Source organism: Cydia pomonella, unplaced genomic scaffold (assembly GCF_033807575.1).
Source record: "Cydia pomonella isolate Wapato2018A unplaced genomic scaffold, ilCydPomo1 PGA_scaffold_130, whole genome shotgun sequence".
NCBI classification, from domain to species: Eukaryota; Metazoa; Arthropoda; class Insecta; order Lepidoptera; family Tortricidae; genus Cydia; species Cydia pomonella.
In genome coordinates this window covers 17,646-28,547 of record NW_026907773.1, presented here as the reverse complement: position 1 = coordinate 28,547, position 10,902 = coordinate 17,646, and the positions used below count along the sequence as shown (strand labels likewise).

At 43.1% G+C, this 10,902-nt stretch overlaps 1 long non-coding RNA gene across 1 annotated transcript; it reads right to left on the bottom strand.

Moving 5' to 3' along the window:
- Positions 1–1,194: 1,194 nt before the first annotated feature.
- Positions 1,195–10,801, bottom strand: LOC133533220 (uncharacterized). The gene is made up of 3 exons (XR_009801833.1): positions 8,321–10,801; positions 4,551–4,673; positions 1,195–1,252 (listed from the first exon to the last, which is right to left on the bottom strand). It is a non-coding gene; the product is annotated as an uncharacterized LOC133533220 (long non-coding RNA).
- Between the last annotated feature and the right edge of the window lie 101 nt (positions 10,802–10,902).

The following is a 10,902-nucleotide window of genomic DNA, read 5'->3' as shown; positions in this document are numbered from 1 at the left end:
AGGCGCGGCGCGGGCGCGTGCGGCGCGCAGGCGGGCGCGCACGGGCGCAGCGCGCGCGCCGCCGCGTCCCAGCGCGCGCCCGTCAGCCGCAGCCCACCACGCCCAGCGACGAGGCGGCGCGCCGTCCCCCCTCTGGTGACAGTAGGCTACACTCCCCACATACACACTGGCCCGCCGCAGCAAGGCGCGGCGCGGGCGCGTGCGGCGCGCAGGCGGCGCGCACGGGCGCAGCGCGCGCGCCGCCGCGTCCAGCGCGCGCCCGTCAGCCGCAGCCCCACCACGCCCAGCGACGAGGCGGCGCGCCGTCCCCCCTCTGGTGACAGTAGGCTACACTCCCCACAGTACACACCTGGCCCGGCCGCAGCAGCAGGCGCGGGCGCGGGCGCGTGCGGCGCGCAGCGGGCGCGCACGGGCGCAGCGCGCGCGCCGCCGCGTCCCAGCGCGCGCCCGTCAGCCGCAGCCCCCACCACGCCCAGCGACGAGGCGGCGCGCCGTCCCCCCTCTGGTGACAGTAGGCTACACTCCCCACAGTACACACCTGGCCCGGCCGCAGCAGCAGGCGCGGCGCGGGCGCGTGCGGCGCGCAGGCGGCGCGCAACGGGCGCAGCGCGCGCGCCGCCGCGTCCCAGCGCGCGCCCGTCAGCCGCAGCCCCACCACGCCCAGCGACGAGGCGGCGCGCCGTCCCCCCTCTGGTGACAGTAGGCTACACTCCCCACAGTACCCACCTGGCCCGGCCGCAGCAGCAGGCGCGGCGCGGGCGCGTGCGGCGCGCAGGCGGTGCGCGCACGTGGCGCAGCGCGCGCGCCGCCGCGTCCCAGCGCGCCCCGTCAGCCGCAGCCCCACCACGCCCAGCGACGAGGCGGCGCGCCGTCCCCCCTCTGGTGACAGTAGGCTACACTCCCCACAGTACACACCTGGCCCGGCCGCAGCAGCAGGCGCGGCGCGGGCGCGTGCGGCGCGCAGGCGGGCGCGACGGGCGCAGCGCGCGCCGCCGCGTCCCAGCGCGCGCCCGTCAGCCGCAGCCCCCACCGCCCAGCGACGAGGCGGCGCGCCGTCCCCCCTCTGGTGACAGTAGGCTACACTCCCCACAGTACACACCTGGCCCGGCCGCAGCAGCAGGCGGGCGCGGGCGCGTGCGGCGCGCAGGCGGGCGCGCACGGGCGCGCGCCGCGCCGCCGCGTCCCAGCGCGCGCCCCGTCAGCCGCAGCCCCACCACGCCCAGCGACGAGGCGGCGTCGCCGTCGCCACCATCTAGTGACAGAAGAGTACATTTAGGCCACGGCCTGGACGCATGCGACCGGCGGGGCGGCATTTGGTTGAGCGCGATGCCATTCCAATTATTTACAATGAGCATCTCATAACAATTAGCCAAAGAGTAAAAAATATCTCATAGTATATAAGGTAAAAAAGAGCCCTCTTGAAGCGTTTTTTGGACACTCATTTCAAAGCGCTATCTCTGATTTGCATCCAAATCTAACTATGTATATAGCTGCTGTGCACGCACACATACTTATGCTTATGTAAGCATCCGTATGGGTACTTCGTCCTACAAATATTAGGTCTACTTGGAAGTTTATACCTGAGTCAAAATAAGAAACTGTTAGCATAAAATTGCCAAAGGAATTTAAAGTTTCAATACAGCAATACACTCCATAAAATAACGACATCGACAGCGCGACGCACTCTCGAATCCTCGCTACCATTTGTAGTGCCACAACGAAAGTATTGGTAAAAGGTATTTTGCAGCTAATAATTATTGCACACGTCACATAGTTTACTGGTTATTAATTGATTATTGCAGAGGCCGGGAAAGGGCAATTCCTGGATGAGTTTCGATTTCAAAGAAGACGAATCCACGAATTGCTGTTCCTGCCGAGCATATATAGTGCTTTTCTCCAAACGTGCGAGGAAATCAGCTAAAATAATCATAATTTAAACATGAACCAGCACTCAAATCGAACCTTCACATCAAAACGTGAAAAACAATTTCCCCCTTTAATTATTTTTAAAAGTTAAAGGCACAACTATTCTGCCATTCAGTACCATTCAATATTCACTCACTCAATATAATTGTGCAAGATATAAGCTGTATTTGCACGCATGAGATCCATAAAACAAATATAAAAGTTATATAGTCTTTGATTTTATTAAACAGTATTCGCACGATCATACACGTCGGTCTTACACGACTCTATCCTATAGCCTGAAATGATGCTGACCTGGTCGTGTAAACGTAGCCCCAGCTATATTAATTGGCTGTATGGGTGTTTCTTAGTGGATCCATGTTTTTTAAAGTAAATAAAACCGACCAAGAGCATGACGGGCCATGCTCAGTGTAGGGTTCCGTAGTTACTCTTCCGTCACAATAAGCTAAACTGGAGCTTATGTAGATTGTTAACCAAGGGATGAAACGGTACCTTCCACCCAAGTTAAACAAATAGGCAAATTTGCATAATCAGTACCTAATTATAGTAACAGACTTACTTACAATCGGAGACTTTGCATGTCTAAAGATAAATATCTTATAGCGGAAAACATTTAGATTGCTATTATGAATAACACATATTATAGCAAACTGCAGTAATTTTAAAATTATTGGTTCATTAAGCATGAAAAAGTAAAGTATAACAATAAGTCCTAGACATAATGCATCGTACAAGTCGCAAGTCGCTCGCTGTGTTTGGCGTTAAAATATATAACGCTCTTTCGGCAGATATAAAAAATTCACCAAGTGATACAATCTTTCTTAACAAATTAAAAACATATCTTCTAGGCATGGCCTTTATAGCACTGATATTTTTTTCGAAACATAAAAATCATCACTAACCCAAACAAATAACAAGTAATTAGCAGAGATCGGACAAATTTGCGTCATTGCTCGCAATAATGAGACATGACTCCAAAATTAATCAAATATGTAATCATTTAATTAATTTCTTACTTGACTTAAATTTTAATTCCTAGTCAATAAATACAAAAGTTTGTTAAAGTATAGATTTATTAACGAAAATAATCAGTATTTTTTCCAAATTTCTGCTGTCAGTCTATTTCTTTTTACATCAAAAATATACTTAAGTGCTGAAAAACTTCGCTCGCACTCCACTGATGTTAATGGGGCAAACTTAAGTAGTTTTATCTATATTTTCTGTTCTTTGTTTAGTTTATATACCTCACACTGTAGGGTTGAAGAAAAAAAAAACACCCCCACTTTACGTGTAGGGGAGGTACCATAAAAAAATTAAAGTTCTAGATTTTATTATATGACTTTGTCGGCTTTATTGATTTATATGTCCATGCCAAATTTCATCTTTTTAGCACTAACGACCACGGAGCAAAGCCGCGTACAGACAGACAGACAGACAGACGGACATGGCGAAACTATAAGGGTTCCTAGTTGACTACGGAACCCTAAAAACAATACAGTAATAACTTTCCCGTCCACTTAAACACGACAATAATGGTTTGATTTTTTAAAATTTGAGTTTAACCATAACGAAGAACTTCCCTACTATTTTTGCTACAATAAGGTGAACATTTCCGAGCATATTGGAGAAATAGTACATTGTGCAACGAGGGGGTAAGTGAAAGTTTGGATACGAGGGTGGTAAGACCTGAGTTTGCAATATTCTTACCCAAAACTACATATTAAGCGAAATAATTCTTAAATACGGTGACATATCAAACATTCGTCCGCCATTTTGTAATTTCTTGGCAGGTGAGGCATCGAAGGCACAAACCTATTCGGCATTCAGCAACGATTGAATATTACGCAAAAATATTTTAAACGGCTGTTAAATTAATCAAATTATATAATTTTAACATTAAAAGCTGGACTCATATTAAGGACGCTGCTAACCTGAGCAGAATAGCAAAAGATAGAAATAAGTTCCGAGAGATGGTCGCCGACGTCAGATGATGACATGGCACAACAAGAAGAAGAAGATATAATTTTAAACAAAAACAAAAATATTAAATTATAAACGTCAGTATTTTATAAGTTAAACTCATTTATGCTACTTGGTTTGTATGAATAAGTGACATAAAAAAAACTACAACTCCCTAGGGAGGTATAGCTTTTTTCACAATCCATAACTCCCGCGGGAACAAAATAGGCCTTTGTCCTTCAGCACACCTGCATGACATAAGATATTTTTTGAGCAAGAGTGATGAAATAGTACATTACGATACAAGTGCGAAAAATAGGAAATTCGAAACGAGTGGCGATAAATTAAAACACGACCGAAGGGTGTTTTAAATCGACACGAGTTGCGAATTACCTATTCGCACATGTATCGTACAACGTTTTACAGTACATATGGCCCTTTAAATGTTCGACACAGTAACGTAATATGCTACTTCTCGCACTAGTGCTATAAAGTAGCCCCATATGTACTGTAAAAGTAATTTAACTTTTAAGTCGATATAATAGCAGGGAGTCTTTATAGAGCAATATCTTCTAGAATACCTTGGGTTTTGGACGTACAGAAAAAGCTTTCCTTTCTTTTGGCTTTGTGTTAGCTTTTTTCCTTTCTATGTAACAAGGAATTACCGGCAGGATCCCAGACGACTTGCAGCGCGAGCTTGTGCGAGGCGTGCGGGGGGCGCGAGGCGGCGCGCGCGCGCACCGCGCACAGCACGCGCTCCGGCCGCAGGAAGCAGCGCAGGTCCACCTCTGCTCAAAACACATACAGTTCAATTTACTTCACCACAACTTTATTATCTATAATTATTCAAGTTAGGAAGTTTTCAATTTAACTGTACCTACTTAATGTTTGTTTTATTCGCAATGATTCAAAAAGTTACTAACACAAATTGGAGCACATCACACCCTCAGGGCCTTGATACTCTTTTAATTACATAGTTATCAAATCGATGCGGATTTGCACGGCGCTCCGGTGTGTGAACGAGACGGCGCTATTACGTGTATAACGCCGTCTCGTTATAAGAAATTAAAAAAAAGGCTTTTTAAGGCATTACTTAAGAAAAAGTATGACACCGTGTAAAAAAATACCGAAATGACTTCCTCAGCTTTCTAAAAAAAAGAGGCGAATGTCGACATTTTCCCTAAAACTTTTTAAACGTAATAATAATAATAGCAGAAGACATGACTAAGCGTACGTGACCCTTAATTGGTTTGTTTGTGTCACTGTAGTACCTTATCTTATCTTATTGGGGTAGGGATCACGTCAGGTTGCCTTCGGCGACACAAACAAACTAATTAAGGGTCATTAGGGTAATTAGTTTCTACATAGGCATTTTTTTGTCTACGGTTCCTTATCTAATCTTATTTTCAAGGGGTTTGAGACTATTTGAGAAAAAGATTAGTCAAACGCACTCAACCTGATGCTGGAAGACCTTGAATCCATGATCCTGCCGAAGAAGAAGAAATCCTGCAGTGTTTCCGGGCAGACGGCAATTGTGGTTAATCGGCTCGGTATGTCTCAGTGGAAGGTATGGTTTACCCTGCACTCAGCTCGGCAGTATCCATACCATTATGCACAAGTACACGCTATTGAAGAGGCAGGAAGGATGAATCAGAATTAGAATCATTTATTTTGCTAGAACATTACACAGATGGTACAATTTGTCATGTCCGTAGATAGGTTACATGAATGCATGTTCTGCCACACTTGGCATGCAGGACTTACACTAGGTAATACATTTAGCCTAAGTTTACGATAACATTAAATTTCTATAGCTAATAATTCGATAATTCTGAAGCTAAGAAAATTATTATTATACAAATTGAAATAAAATATTAGTATTATTCATACAGTTTCTGGAAATATTCCTGCAAGGAGTAATAAGGTCTGTTTATTAAATAACATTTTAGCCTTTTTGTGAATTCATTTAAATTAGTGAGTTAGATGGATTTCTGCAAATTTGCTGATGCTGATATTGAAGATCCCGAGTACCTGAAGAAAATTTTGTGGACAGTGGAATCCAAATTTGACCGTGACGGTATAACAAACAACCACAATCTGCACTTTTGGCCATCTAAAGGTGAAACCCAAGGAAATGAAGAAATCAAAAGAAGGAGCTCATTAGCAAAGATTTTCATTAAACGTGTGGATGGGGGTCGACGATACTCGTAATTTGATCGGACCGTTCTTTCTGGCAGAGCGATTGATGGGCATCACGTACGAAAAATTTTCAAGAAATGAAGGATTTGGTCTATGACGGTCCGATACGTAACGTTGAAGAGTTACGGCACAAAAAATTAGCAGCTTCACAAACAACGCAAAAAGGGCTTTAGAAGCCAGTGGACTCCGTGCTTGCATACGAAACCAGGGCAGCAGTTCGAGCAAGATTTGTAATTTTTTACCGCTTGCTGTTTAAGATTAAATTGTTTACTTTTTCATGAAACTGTTTTTTTTCTCTTCTTAAGAATTTGGTATCTTTGTCATTTAAAAAAGAAAGGCAAGAGACCATCGGATTGACGAACTAATTATCGAAATTATCACCGAAGGCAACTTTAAGTGCCCCTTGCTCTCAGAAGATAAGATGAGAAAAGAAAACAAACAAAGCTCACGGAAATACTAAGTGACACAAACAAACCGATAAGGATCACGTACGCTAGGTCAAATACTACACCTGTTCTGCTATTATTATTATTATTTTAAAAAATAAAGGAAAATGTCAACATTTGTACTTTTTCTTAGAAAGCTGAGGAACTCATTTCTGTATTTTTTACGCGACGTGTCTGTTATATATGTAAGTACCTGGGCGACCGAGCTTTGCTCGGTTATAACTATTTATTGTAATATGGTGGTGTATAGGTGATAATCTTAACTACATTTTTTTACTAAATTAAACTTGTCTAAAACAATAAAAATTAAAAAATTATATATAAACTTGAACATATAAAAAAAAAAACAAAAGTTAGTCACCGGGCGAGATTCGAACCCGTAACACTCGTTTAGCAGTCCGCGTCTTAACCCGTTGGACCAGACGGACAGTGGCCGGCAATACGAAATTAGTGACCATATTCGGCATCGAAAGAAAAACGCATGAAAACTCGAAAACACGCGTTTTCCCAAACATAAGAATAATCTAGATAGATTGTATACCCCCAAAAACCCCCATATACCAAATTTCAGCGAAATCGTTAGAGCCGTTTCCGAGATCACAGAAATATATATATATATATACAAGAATTGCTCGTTTAAAGGTATAAGATATGGGGTAGACCTAAGTTTACATGCGCCGACTAGAGGGTGGTTTAACATTTTGTATGTCAATTCCGAAATATACACGATTGAGCTAGCTCGGTATTTCATTGCTGCTCCTGTATATACCTGAAGGACTTTTCCAATATTCCCTAGTTAAATACACAATAGTGTCATATATTTTTTTAAAGTAATGCCTTAAAATGTTACAAATTTTGGGGAAATGACAAAACTTGTGACTCGGATTTTCTTTTTTTGGTAAAATTTTGGAAAGTTTTGGGATTATTTTTTTATTTCGCGTAATCAGTAGTATATTGGCTATTAGACGAATGCTTTTTTATTCCAAATGTAAGTAGTTTTTTCACAATTACCACTTTTATGTCGAAAGGCGGGTTTTTAAAACAATAAACTAAGAACTTAAACCAATGAGGTTTGACCCCTGGTTGACTGAACTTAAATCATTTCAAATTACCCATAGAACATGAGGAAACCGAAAGATTTTAAGTGTATTCCTGTAGGGCTAATAGGGGCGGTCGGCTCTTTATCATTTGTCACCATGCCTTGTCACGTTCTAACAAGTATGTAAGTGCGAAAGTGACGGACATAGTGAAAAGCGATAAAAATGGAACCATGCTGCTACTGCTGATCACATTTAGAGACAAAAATGTCATATGAACTTTTCTGGATTTTGCCTAGTTTCAAAGGTAATGCCAATAAAAAAAACATCTTATTGTAACTTAGTGGCAAACGCCTTTTTGATGACGGTGATGCCATTATGGGGCGTAGTCTAAATATCTTTATTGACAGATGTCAAAAAGTGACAAGTAACCTTTGCAAAAACTAGGTTTTACAAAAAAAAAAAAAACGTAGAAATTTATTTTTAGTGCCAGTTTTACCTTAACAAATTTTTATGTCAATACATCCAAAAAAAATTTTTTTTGGCGCAATTTACTTAAACTCATATAACATATTTTCCTTCTTCTGACCTCAGAAGTGCGTGGTTAAAATCTTTCGGGTTCCTCGTGTTGCACCGTGTATAGCGATGTCTCGCTCCCACACCGTCCCGGTCTGCGGAGCCGCATCCATTGTGAAGACCGTCTTACTAACGAAGCGAATTCCTGAAAGTATTGAGTAATGAATTCTTTCAAACCTTTAGGCATGTAGTCATCGTCGAGCGGAGCGACGTTGCGCGCGGCGGCGAGCGCGCGGTGACAGAACTCCTTGAGGTAGGCGTCCGGCGCCTCCGGCCCGGACCACAGCAGCTGCCATTCTTCTGGAGTCTGTACACAAATTACAAGCTTTTATTTAACTTGCAATGTTTGTATGTGGGTGGATCAATTTTTTTTTGTTGTCATTTTGTCCCGTGAGCCAGGGGACAATAGGCTCACCGATTATTAGAACTGTTGCATCAAATAACATACCTACTTAGATTATAATTACATCGGAATTTGGAGGCAATTAGAAAGAGTAGGTAAGCGATCTTGATGCGTCTTTTTATTAAAAAAATATATTTACGTTCTATTGCTTTCACAAGTAATATTAACGAATTTTTAATAAGCGTTTATTAATAAAAAAACTTACTTAGGCTGCACCGTTACTGATACCAACAATCCTGACGAGGACATAAAGATTAGGATCCAGAATACATTGCGATGCAGTGCAGCCCTTCACAAGGTGTTAGTGTCCAAGCTTCCAAGCAGACGCACCAAAATCCGAATCTATAAGACCGTGATTCGCCCAATACTAACCTACGGATGCGAAGCAGGGACACTAACACTCAAGGAAGAAAACATGCTGATAGTTGCCGAGAGGAAGATACTCCGTAAGATACTGGTCCCAAACGAAGAGCGGTTGGAAGCTGGACAATCCTTAAGAACCGTGAGATCGAAGACCTAGTGGCTGAACCTAACATCATGGGAGAAAGTAAAGCCCACAGACTCCGTTGGTTAGGCCACCTGGATGAAGATCGGAACGTAAAAAGAGCGTACCTGGGTCGCCTAGCAGGAGGACGTCCTATCGGACGCCCCAGACACCGCTGGAGTGACATGGTGGAGGCGCATCTGCGCGAACTCCGAGTCAACAATTGGCCAGAGGTCGCACAGGACCGAGGAAAGTGACGCTGCCTTGTGTTGGAGGCCAAGTCTCATTTTGGGTCGCTGAGCCAACGGAGTAGTAGTAGTTTTTTAATAATTTTCAATAAAAGGACACGTCAAGATTTTTTAATGCTTAAAAAACGAACTATTTTGTTATATACTAGAAATCACTGCAAGTTTTGTTAGTAAAAAATAATTTGTCAACATACTTGCTCGTAACGTGGAGCCGCTTTTAGGCTCATAATCCTAGATATTAAACACGCGTGCTTTTTCATTATATAATAGCACTTGTTAGGTAATTAATGATAATCCGAGTGACTTAACAAGGTAACTGATTGCTAATATTATGTATGGAAATGGAGCCTTCTTAAATTGGTCGCGTAGATTTTAAAATGCGGACTAACGGGAGCCAGCGCCCCGCCGCCCGCGTGCCGGGGCCCGCCGGCCGGCAGGCGGCGCGGCGAGAGGCGGCATGCAGTATGACAGATGCAAGACTTTTACAAAAAATTTGATTAGTATGAAAGTTTCTTCTTTTTCCTCGCAAGTGTGTTAAAAAACGTCGTATGAAATGCGTGTGCATTGGTCATTACACACTATCTCGCTCGCGCGCACAATATCGCCTCGTGTGTAATGACCACAGGACTATATCGAGATAGAAGAAAAGAGTTGATCGATTTGTAAGGGGACCGAGCGTGTAATATTTTGCGAAGACACTTTAACGTCACGAGTGACGTTTAGTGATAGGAAACATAAGCCGCCTGAAAACGATTTAAAAGAATCGATTAGAACGCGGCAATCCGATTCTAGGCATCGCCGTCGATATCGAAAAGAACTGATAGAGGAAAGCAGATTTAAAAGATAGTAGTGGGAAAGTACATTAAAAGTCTGAAAGTAAGAGCTAATCATTTATTATGAAATTATTTATATTATTACTACTCACTACACGAGCTTTTCAATCCCACTAGGAGAAGTGTCCATTACTACAGGATGCTTAACCAACGTGCGAATCGTCAACCTTCCGTACCGTAGCGTAACTAGTCATCTCTCTCTATCACTCTTCCATATTAGTGCAACAGTGACAGTTGCTTTTTGTTACTACAGAGCGTTAACGATTGACACGTTGGCTACGCACCCAGATTCATTCACGAAAGCTGCCACAAATGCATCGTTTTTCTCGGGTTGTCCCGGCATTTTGTCACGGCTAATGGGAGCCTGGGGTCCGCTTAGCAACTAATCCTAAGAATTGGCGTAGGTAGTCGTTTTCACGAAAGCGACTGCCATCTGACCGTCCAACCCCGAGGGTAAACTAGGATTTATTGGCTGGCTAAATCTGGCACGAATGCAATGAACGAAACATGCAATGAAATGAAATTTTCATAGTGTGAGTGACGCCTATATCGGTATACAGTCAAAGGCACCATTTTATTGATTAATGTGATAGGCACACACATAGATATTTTTATTCACTCATTCATTATATTATTTCCAACTCTTGTGAATCGACCTGTACCTATTTGTTGCTGACTGTACAGACACAAGGGTACACCAACTGTTAAAACTACACTTTAAAACCCAAAAATTTATTAAAAGAAACAGCGAGAGAACAATTTTGCTTAATCACTAACGTCAAATCTGATTT